This window comes from Ictidomys tridecemlineatus, chromosome 2 (genome assembly GCF_052094955.1).
Source record: "Ictidomys tridecemlineatus isolate mIctTri1 chromosome 2, mIctTri1.hap1, whole genome shotgun sequence".
NCBI lineage: Eukaryota > Metazoa > Chordata > Mammalia > Rodentia > Sciuridae > Ictidomys > Ictidomys tridecemlineatus.
Window position 1 is genome coordinate 118538347 of NC_135478.1, and position 12095 is coordinate 118550441.

Here is a 12095-nt window from a genome sequence, read left to right on the forward strand (position 1 = left end):
ATATAAAAACCTTTAATAAAATATCAGCAAATCAGGGGCTGGCTTTGTGGCTCAGCAGTAGAGCACTCATCTAGCACATGTGAGGCCCTGGGATGGATCCTCAGCACCACATAAAAATAAAATAAAGGTATTGTGTCCAACTACAACTAAAATTATATATATTTACACACACACACATACATCAGCAAATCATATTCAACAATACACTAAGAAGACTGTACCTCATAATCAAATTGGTTTCATTCCAGGGATGGGAGGATGGTTCAATGTACACAAAACAATAATTGTAATTCACCACATAAACAGAACCAAGGACAAAAATCAAAAATCACACAGTAATTCAACAGATGCAGAGAAAGCCTTTGGAAAAATTCAGCACCCATTCATGTTGAAAACACTGAAGAAACTAGAGATAAAAGGAATTTACATCAATATTATAAAGAGTATATATGACAAACCCAAAGCCAATATTGTAGTGAATGGAGAAAAACTGAAAGTACTTCCTCTAAAATCAGGAACAAGTCAAGGATGTCCACTGTCACTACTCCTATTCAATACAAGACTGGAAATTCTAGCCAGAGGGGCTGGGGTTGTAGCTCAGTGGTAAAGCACTTACCTAGCACATGTGAGGTCCCAAGTTCAATCCTTAGCACCACTTAGAAATAAATAAATAAAGTTTAAAGATGTCTTTAAAAAAACAAATAAAATAAAGGTTAAAGTCTTTTAAAAAGAAAGAAAAGAAAATAGAGCGATTAGGCAAGAGAAGGAATTAAAAGGGAAACAAATAGAAAAGAAAAAAGTCAAATTATGACTGTTTACAGATGATACAGTCCTATACTTAGGAGACCCAAAAAGCCCCACCAGAACACTGCAAGAGCTAATATACAACTTCAGCAAGTAGTAGGACACAAAATCAATGTACAAAAATCAATAGCTTTCCTCTACATCAATAATGAACTCACTGGAAAAGAAATTAAAAAAAAAAAATTTCCATTCACAATGGTCTCAAAAAACAAATAAAGTACCTAGGAAAAAATCTAACCAAGGAGGTGAAAGACTTCTGCAATGAAAACTATAGAACACTAAAGAAAATAAATGAAGAAGACACAAGAAGATGGAAAGACCTTCCATACTGATGGATAGGCGCAATTAATATTGTTAAAGTGGTCATATTAACAAAAGCAATAAACAGACTCAATGAAATCCCCATCAAAATGCCAATGACACTCTTCATAGAACAAGGGGGGAAAAACAGCTCTACAGTTCATTTGGAAGAATAAAAGATCCAGAATAGTCAAAGCAATCCTGAGCCCAAAAAAATCAATGCTGAAGGCATCATAATGCCTGACTTCAAATTATGCTACATAGTTATAGTGATAAAAACTGCATGGCACCAGCGTAAAAACAGACACATAGACCAATGGAACAGAATAGAAGACAAAGAGACAAACTCACACAGATACAATCATCTGATACTTGTTGAAGGTGCCAAAAACATATGTTGAAGAAAAGACACCACAAATGGTGCTGGTAAACTGGTTATCCATATGTAGAAGGATGAGGCTAGATCCTTCTCTCTCACCCCGCACAAAAAGACCAAAGACCTAGGAAACAGACCAGAAATTATTCAACTCCTAGAAGAAAATGTAGGGTCAACACTCTAGGCACAGGCATTAACCTGTGCCTCAACAGGGCTCCTAATGCTCAGGAAAAAATACCAAGAACTAACAAATGTGATAGCTTCAAATTAAAAAGCTTCAGCATAGCAAACAAAAACAAGATTGTGAAGAAAGAATCTTCAGAATGAAAGAAAATATCTATTTCTATAAAATCTTTCAGTCATTGTCAGTCCCTCAAAGACAGGGATAAGGACATGGTTCCCCTTGTCTTCCCAGTTTTAACTACACTGATTAAAGTTCCTTTCATGGTTTTCATTAAAAAAAGAAGCAGGGGGGGGGGAATCTTTGCCAGCTACTCTTTTTACAGATGATTAAAATCTAGAAATATGAATAATTCAAACAACTTACCACCCAAAAACCAAATAACCCAATCCATAAATGGGCAAGTGAACCAGATATTTCACAAAAGAAGAAATACAAATGGCCATCAAGTGTGCAAAAAAAAAAAATGTTCAACATCTTTAGCAATCAGGAAAATGAAAATGAAAATCACACTGAAAGTTTATCTCACTCCAGTTAGAATGGCAGCAATTAATAATACAAGTAACAGAACCAGGTGCAGTGACACACACCTGCAATCCCAGTGACTCAGAAGGCTGAGACAGGAGATCCCAAGTTAGAGGTCATTCTACACAACTTAGTGACACTGTCTTTACAATAAAAACTAAAAAGGCCTAGGGATGTAGCTAAGGTGTAGAACACCCCTGGGTTCAATCCCCAGTATTGGGAAATAAACAACAATAATAAACGCTGAAGAGGATGTGGAGGAAAAGGAGCACTTTTATACTGTTGGGGGGACTATGAATTAGTACACCCACTATGGAAATCATTATGGAGGTTCCTCAAAAGACTAGGAATGGAATTATCATATGACCTAGCTATCCACTCTTTGGCATTTATTCTAAATAATTAAAGTCAGAGGCCACTGAGCTGGGAGTTTTGACCTTGGATGCAGGGTCTCAGGATTCGGGGTCTCAGGATTTCGGGGTATCAGGGCCTAGCCCTGCAGAGCAGCATATGGAGTACAAAGTACCTGGCTTCCAATGGCCTATGACAAGGATCTGACTGAAGAGCTATCTTTTCTGTGGGCAGCTCCCCTGAAGGACACCTTAGAACGGTGATGATGATGAGATAGGAAACAATATGACAGAAACAGACGCCTGCTATAAAAGCGAAATGTTTGATCTGTCAGAAAAGCACAAAATGGACCACAAGATGAGAGGAATTAATCTTATCTTCAATCATGAGAGGTTCTTCTGGCACTGGACACTGCAGGTGAGGCGGGGCACAGAGTGGACAGAGAGAACTTTACTTGCAGGTTTTCAGATCTAGAATTTGACGTGAAATACTTTAATGCTCTTAAAGCAGAAGAACTTCTGCTCAAAATTCATGAAGATACTTTACATTTATTAAAGAATACCAAGTCAGGTGCAATGGTACATGCCTGTAACCTTAGCAACTTGGGAAGCTGAGGCAAGAGGACCACAAGTCTGAGGACAGCCTAGCCAACTTTAGGAGGCCCTAAGCAATTTGGTGAGATCTTGTCTTAAAAAGTGAAAGGGCACGTCTAGGTTTAATCTCCTGTACCAAAATAAAGAATACCAAATCCTCCTATCATGACTGGATTGTTCTTCTAGTATCAAATTAAAAATTTTTTTAAATAATTATTTTTTAGTTGTAGTTGCACATGATACCTTTATTTATATGTGGTGCTGAGGATCAAACCCAGGGACTCACACATGCTAGGAGAGCCCACTACCACTGAGCCACAAGCCCAGCCCCTCAAATTAAATTCTTATGTGTAGGTAACAAACATCTTGTTTTCATTCCTATAAACATTTGGGTGGCCCTTCACTGTGTCAACCTTTAGTCATATAGATGTCTTTCTGGGGGGGAGGGGTAAGTGGAGATTGAACTAGGCAAGTGTTCTACCACTGAGCCACAACCCCAGCCCCCAGCACCAATTGTTTTTTATGTTCCTAAGCCACAGTGAAGGCAATCACATTTATGCATATGATGCCAAAATTAAAATTCAGACATTAACTGGCTTGTTCAAAGGAGACAAGTGACAGAGCCTGATTGGAAAACCCAAGATATTTATCATTCAGGCATGTTAGGGAAACCAACACGGTGTGCCAGTCACTCCTTTGGAAGTCATGGACCATCAGACAGACAAGCTACAGGACACAACTGAGGTGGATACTGCTTGCTGGAGCAGACTTCCTCAGGTGCTACTCTGTCACAGGGGATATTATTTTCATCCAAAAACTGTGAAGGGCTCAAAATCTATGTGAGATGCTGGGAAAATATGGCTCCTCCTTAGAGTTCACAGATAAACAGAAAGGTTCTTAGCACCAAGCAGACCCCTGTAAACATCAAGTGCAACTGGAAAGAAGCAGGTTCCCCGCTTTGCCTCAGTGCTAACTAAAAGGCTTCATTTCTGGGGCTGAGGCTGCAGCTCAATGGAAAAGCACTTGCCTTGCATGCATGAGGCACTGAGTTCAATCCTCAGCACCACATAAAAATAAATAAAGATACTATGTGTCCATCTACAACTAAAAAATATACGTAAAAATATATTTTTTTAAAAAATGCCTTCATTTCTCTCCAAAATCTAGTAAGTAGGGGCCATTGTGCCTTATTGTATGCATTCCATATATTTCCCTTTTTATATAAATAAGTATCACTAAATTGGAGCAGTTTGGTACATTTCAAGGTTTTAATGCCCAGCAGAAAGAGCCTTTTTTTTTTTTTTGTAAGTCATGTTGTACATTGTGAAAGGGTTTGAAAATAATCTTCAGGAAATTACTATATATAAAAATCTATAAATATTTATCTTTTTCTTTCTTTTTTTTTGCAGTTTACTAAACTGCAAGGTTACTCAAAATATTTAGATGATTTAGCTTGTGACCTTTTTTGTTGACTTTTTAAAAAATATTTATTTTTTAGTTATAGGTGGACACAATATCTTTATTTTATTAATATTTATTTTTTTAGTTGTAGTTAGACAAAATACCTTTATTTTATTTATTTATTTTTATGTGGTGCTGAAGATGGAACTCAGTGCCTCACGCCTGCTAGGTGAACACTCTATCTCTAAGCCACAACCCCAGCCCCTTTTGTGACTTTTTTTTATTAAAAAAAATATTGTATAATGTTTTTGAAACCCAATATTTAGATAATTGTTTTCCTTTAATAACATACTTGAAATTCATGTTTTATTAAAATTTTCTAATTCAAGAAAAGAAAGAATTAAAGTCAGCATACTGTAGCGATGCAGGCAACCCCATGTTTACAGCAGAACAGTTCACAAGAGCAACTATGGAACCAGCCTAGATGGCTGCCAGTGGATGAATAAACCAAGAAAACACGGTATGTATACACAATGGAGTTTCATTCAGCCATAAAGAAGAATGAAATTATGTCATCTGCTGGAAAATGGATGGAACTTGATAACACTGTTAAGGGAAATAAACTAAACTCCAAAGTCAAGGGTCATATGATTTCTCATATGTAGAAGCTAGAGAGAAAAAAGGAAAAACCATGCAGGAGGGCTTCATGGCCACAGACGGGAGACCAGCAGAGTAGAAGGAGAGGACCTGGAGGAGAGGAGGGGAAGGGAGGGACTGGGGAATATAACCAGCCAAATCATACTGTTATATTGTGTGCATTTATACATGTGTAACAATGACACCCACTAGTCAGTAAAATTTTAAAGCATCAATAAAAATAACTTTTTAAAACAACACTCAAGATTCTCATCTGAGGGATTCCTTTTTCCTCACATCTTCTCCAGCATTTATTATTTGTATTCTTGATGGCTGCCACCCTAATTGGAGTAAGATGAAATCTCAGTGAAGTTTTGATCCCAAAGTGCTAAAGATGTTGAACATTTTTTCATGTATTTGTAAGGCCATTTGTAGTTCTTCTTTTGATAAGTATCTATTTAGTTCATTTGCCCATTTAAAGAAAGCAGAGATCTTCTCACCTCTGTTCCCAAACCTTCCATCCTTGCTTTGTGTAAATGAAAATACCTACTTGCTTTAAAAGGGGGAAAAAAAAAACAGATTCCCTCTCTTCTTTACAAAATAGGGAAAATATGTTCTTCCTCTCACACTAAGTAGAGAGTCCTGCCTGTGTCTCTCCTCCCCCGTCTATGAATCTAGTATTCTGAGTCACAATTTTACACTGCAACCAAATCCAAGAAGCTGTCATTTTTTATTTAACATCCATGGGCTGCAGTCATGAAAAATTTACTCACTGTAATATGGTTGCATTCCTTCCATAGTCAGACTCTTATGATATAATGCAATATTCTTTAAGAACGTTTTAATGCTGAGGCATGTTTTTTAAAAGTATCATAAAATAACTCTAGAGACATGTATCATTTAACTCTTCCTGGTCAAAAAAATTAAACTATGCAAAACCAGAGCCAACAATTAAACACTGGCTAAAGATTAAATCATTCCAAATAAGGACATCTTTAACTATAAATTCTTAGCACTGTATCACTCTATCAAGAACATTATATATAAAAATTGTAGGTCTCTAATCTGTATCTATTTTTAATCACTTAATACCCTTACTCTCTTGCAATTCTTTTGTCATTTAATTCTAATGTACTAGCTTTTAACATTGTTATCTAAATACTGTCTTTAAAACAGACAGTGGAATGAGGTGGACATTATTACCCCAAATACATGTATAAAGACACGAATAGTGTGACTCTACTTTGTGTACAACCAGAGACATGAACATTTGTGCTCTATATTGTACTATGAATTGAAATGCCTTCTGCTGTCATATATAACAAATTAGAATAAATAAATAAATATTTTTTTTTAAAAAAAAGGACAAAATCTCACCAGGCGTGGTGGCACACGCCTGTAATCCCAGCGACTCCAGAGACTGAGACAGGAGGATAGTGAATTCAAAGCCAGCCTCAGCAAAAGAGAGGTGCTAAGCAACTCAGTAAGACGAAGTAGGACTGGGATGTGGTTCAGTGGTCGGGTGCCCCTGAGTTCAATCCCCATTACCTGCCCCTCCAAAAAGTGACATTTGCTTTCTTTCTTCACCTAAATTCCCCATGCTCTTGACACTGATGTAAGTGGTTGTAGTCATTCTGAGGGACACAGCCTAGTCCCTGATCATCTTAAAATAATAAGATCATCTTGCCAGACTCTGGTGGTGCATGCCTGTAATCCCAGCAATTCAGGAGGCTGAGGCATGAGGGTTCCAAGTTCAAGGCCAACCTCAGTAGTTTAATGAGGAGCTAAGCAATTTATCAAGACCTTATCTCAAAATAAAAAAGTGCTGAGGATATGGCTCAAGCAGGAGTTAAGCACCCTTTGGTTTATAATCCCTGGTAAATAAATAAATAAATAACAAGGTAATCTCAAAGAAAATACAGGGATTGAACTCTGCTGTGAGGCATGGAAAGGTTGATGCAGCATAAAGATTCTGTAGTAAACTTGGCCATGTGCCCTCAGCCTCAGTATTCAACCAAAATATCTTCCTAAGGCTCTGAACAGAGGCTTCTAAAGCTAAAATTCCAGACTCATTCTACCATTCACCAGCATTGCTGAGGTTCTACCAAAAGAGATAAGCCTTGTAAGCAAGTATCTATTGAAAGGTATATTCAATATTAAACTGTTGTCATATCTAGTTATTCAGCCATTTATAGTCTAATTCTACTGAATCAATAAAAAATTACTGAAGAGCTCAAATCAATCAATATATATACTTAGGCAGTTCATATAAATTATGATTTTTAAATATATTAATAAATTGCAATATAAATATAACAAAGCTAACAAAGAATTGAACAGCATAGCAGAAAGATACAGACTTTTGGCCTTTAGAAAAGAAGTATATAACCTGTAAACAATTGCTAGCTTCACTCTATTAGAAAAAACAGATGCATCCTTCAATTAAATACTTACATCCAAAGTGCAATTGTCTGGGGTTTTGCTATATATATATATCCATGGATTTCATTCCCAGCTATGTTGTTCTATTTCCCACAAAGATTCATAAAATTTTAGAAGTCAAAGAGAACTCAAAGATTTACCTCATCAGTTTCTCTTAATCCTCAATAAGGAACAAGGAATCTATCTACTTAACAGTAAAGATAGGTAGAATGCAAATTCAGATCTTCTCATTACTAGTCCATAATGTACAGGTCTACCCAATCACAAAAATAAATCCTAACATACTACAAATACCTATAATAATAGTAAGCCAATCTGTAATTATCTCCAGGTAAAACTATGATCAACAATGTCACATTGATAAAAGTCATAACTGGCTTCTCTGGCCTCTTTCTGCCCTGCTCCCTCACCGAGTGGTGTTCCCATACTGTCTTTCCTACTTCACCAGGTATTCAGTGAGCTTCTGCTCTTTGTATCCCCTGCTCTAGGAAATCATGATCTTAGGGACAGATTCCAAAACAATTATGAAAAGTTGAGCGTGAACCCTTCTCTAAATTTTATATATATATATAAACAGTGGGCAAAGAGATAATCAATTGATTCTGGCATCTCAGGTGCTGAGGACATTGTGGGCGAGGTGAGCAGAGAGGCCCCCTGGCCTGGCATTGTGACCACAATGGTGAACTCTGGATAATAAGGCAAGCCCGGCCAGTACTATACAACTTAAAGCCACATTTTTTTATTTAATATCATCACAAATCATCAGCTACAAAGCTCAAAGTCATAATGATTTGCTAGCTTTCACAGAGGGCAGCTTTACTGACATTAACAGCACCATTTCTTACCACCTATGCATCTGTCAAACCATCTGAGCAAATAGCTGAGAGGCAGTGTGCCAGGCAGGCTCCTGGCAGATGGATATGGCTGGAAGCACTCAGCAAATCAGTTTTGGTGGTGAATGGCAAAAGTGCCATCTGGGAATCTAAGCTACTCTGCCTAAATACCACCTACCTGTCCAAATTTATGACAATTTAATGTTTTCCAATGAGGTCATTTTTCTCACCAGCCCAGAAACATGCCTTCTCACCCTCACATTAGTCAAGATGTTCCCCTTACTGAGGATGCCTCCTGTATTCACACCCAAATCCTACCAATCCTGCAAAGCTCGTTCAAGTCCCACTTTCTTCAGGAAGACTTCACCTGACCTTGCCACACTAAGTTCTGATGTAATAGTCCAAATATCATGCTTGCAAATTATTTTTGTGTTTCCTCCAAGTTCTAATACCTCTAAATTCTAATTAATTAGTGCATAATTATTGTCTATTCTTGAGTGTGGTTTTCTATATACTTATTTTTTTATATTTAGAGGCTCTAAGTTCCTTGAAGGCAACTATCAGGTCATTCTCATTCATCTACTCATTAAAATAACCTTCAGTAAATGCCTACTGCTGCCAGGCCCTGTGTTAGGTGCCATAAATAAAAACATAAAAACAGTCCTCCTCTCAAAGTACTCAGATTTTGTCATTTATTAAGTGTATCTTAATTCTTTTGTGCCTAGTATAATGGTAATATATAACTAATCAAATATTTGACAATTAATGAAACCAGAACATCTTTAAACTTAAAAATACAATTGTATTTTGTAATTCAGATTGCTTTTCAAAAGAAGACCTATGTGGTTTAAGGCTTATTACAATTAAGAAATTTAAAACCAAACAAGAAAAGTGGGCCAAAGGTGTGGTAGGGCACTTGTCTAGCACGTGAAAGACCTTGAGTTCTATCCTTAGGAGCAGAGGGAAAAAAATATGCTTGATTTGCTAGTTGGAAGGGACAGCAGAAATCATAATCTTCAACACTGTTTTTCAATCTAAAGATTAGAGATTCACTGATTTTACAAAACATGATTATAAATTATTATTTTCATAGCCCAAATTGCCCCACTTCCATATTTTGTAAACCAAAGTTTCTCTTGCTCACAATCATATAAGATCTATATATGATTCTCAAAATTTTTAGTGCAATGAGGGTGTGATCAGTCCATTTTAAGATCAATGTTAACCACCTTTTCTATAGTTTCTTAGTGCAAAGGTATTTTTCTAGAGATGAGATACAAAACTTTAACAGATAACATTTTTCCATTTTCTAAGAATTAATCCTCGCTACATTCCTGAAAAAGGAATGATATTACTGACATTTGAGAAGTAGACAGTGATTCTTTTAAAGAATTTTTTAGGATTAGAAAGCCATAATGTCAAAAGTATGACTACAATTTGCTTGAAATTTTAACTAAAGCAACTTCAGATCTCATTTCCTTTGTAAAAATATAATATGTCAATAAGTTTTATCTATATTACCATAGTTTCATAATTTCTCATTCAAGCTACAATTCTTTAAGGACAAGACTGTTTTAGTCCATTTCATCAACTACAAGGGTTCTTAAATAACCATGTTCAGGAATCAACTATAACTGCAATGTACTCTCCTTGTAAGCAACACCATTAGTGACTACTCAAGCTTCTGGGCCCTACTTCTATCAGGAGCACACACCTCTCTCATTTGTATCAGTAGCAAAGCTAAGGCACAAAATGATCTTTAACATTATTTTTCCCTATGAATAATATGTAAAAAAAAAAGAATGAAACATTAAAAAGTACCTATGTTCCTTAAATTCAATTCTATAGTGAAATGATGTCACACAAAGGTTTAATGGACTTGCCCTGCAGCAAAGTGTAAGTTTTCATAGAATGCCACAGATTACTTTACAACACATGTAGTACACGATATTTAACTTAGATAATATAATAAATATAAATATATAATACATAAAATTTATATATTGATGTTTAATGTATAGATATTTAATAATCATCTGTTTACACATACACGTTTAGTGTTTGAAATATATTCATGTTTTCCATATACAAATCTTGATTTTCAAAATATTCTCCATAATTATATACTCGTATTTAATGTCTAGCATTTTATACTGTAGTTAATAAATACTAGATTTTTATTCTATTCATCATATTTTAGTGCTGGCTGCATTTTCACTGTGAAACAAATACAATCTTTACTGTTCATTTCCTTGTTTAAACTTGAATTATTCTGGAAAAGTTAAGTTTACTAGTTTTTCAAAAGCTAACAACTATCCACAGTGGAATGTACATTACCTCACATACATTAGCACTTGATAGAACATCCAAGGTATCTATAAAACTTACCCCTGATCTAAATATTACTTTTTTACTAGATTATATAAAGGATTTGGGGTTTTTTTTCCTGATTCTATATTTCTATTATTCAATTGATAACCTTTGAAATATCTCCATGCATACATAATTTAACAGAATCTAAGGTTAATATCTTAACCAACTTCCTTTCAGATAATATGAGACTCTAAACCTCCTCCCTCAACATATACATACACCAACTGATTTACCACTAGAATGTAAGGTCCATTAAAACAAGAATGTTTATCTGTTTTCTTAACACTAAATACTATGGGGGAGGGAAAGATTTTTTCTTTACTATGCTAGGTTCATGATTAAGGGCGTTATAACAAAAGACAGATTAACAAGAGAAAAGCATACAGACTTACTTAATGTAAGTGTTACTTGACTTGTGAGCCTTCATAAGGAAGCAAAGGTTAACCTGAGTACTATCAAGCTAGGTGTGAGAGGACAGAGCTGGAGAGATGCAACAGGTCAAAGGGGTACCTATGACCTAAGGGACACCTAGCAAGGCCTATTCATTTAGGGTCCTTTCTGAGTCCCTTCATTGTCAGAGGGAAGGATGTTTCTTTCCACGATTATAGGTAGAGTGTCTCTCCACATGAGGTCTTACAACCTGCTTCTGCTTCAGGGGAAGGTCAGAAACTCCTTCTGAGGGAAAAGGATGGGGAAGATGAGAGTGATCTTTATGCTTCTATTTGCTCAAATGCCAATGTGCTGTTATGTTTTGGGGTAGCATGTCCTGATCCCCATCAATACTCAATGCCTAAAGCAGAAGTCAGCAAAACACAGACCATGAATCAAATCTTGCAGACTGCCTGTTTTTGAAAATAAAGTTGAGTGGAACACACCCATGCTCATCTGTTTACATGCTGTCTGTGGCTGTTTTAGTGCTACAATAAGATTGAGTACTTGCAACACAGACCACATGGCCCACAATGCCTTGTTATTTACTACTGAGCACTTTACAGAAAATTTCCTGGCTCTTGATCTAGAATAGAAGTAGTCAGCAAATACTTGTTGCAGAATGCAATACTTTATTTATGTCTTTTTTAATTTCACAAATTAGACATTCATGTGAATTATAGGATTTTGGTTAAAAACAGTAATCCACAGCAGAGCACGACTATTACTCACTTCAGCTGGGAAGGCCAGAGAAACAATATACCTGGGTAATAAATGGCTAGGCTCTGTTTCCATAAAAAAAAAAATTTAAAACAATGTTAATCATCATAGTTTCCATACAAAGTTAATTT

General features: G+C 36.0%; 1 protein-coding gene and 1 pseudogene across 3 annotated transcripts in view; one reads left to right on the top strand and one right to left on the bottom strand.

Annotated features, from left to right (window-relative positions):
• Positions 1-12095, bottom strand: part of Ttc28 (tetratricopeptide repeat domain 28) — a 593457-nt gene that overhangs the window by 493743 nt on the left and 87619 nt on the right. The gene's annotated exons all lie outside the window — the stretch shown is intronic.
• Positions 3653-4129, top strand: LOC101969328 (caspase-6 pseudogene; annotated as a pseudogene).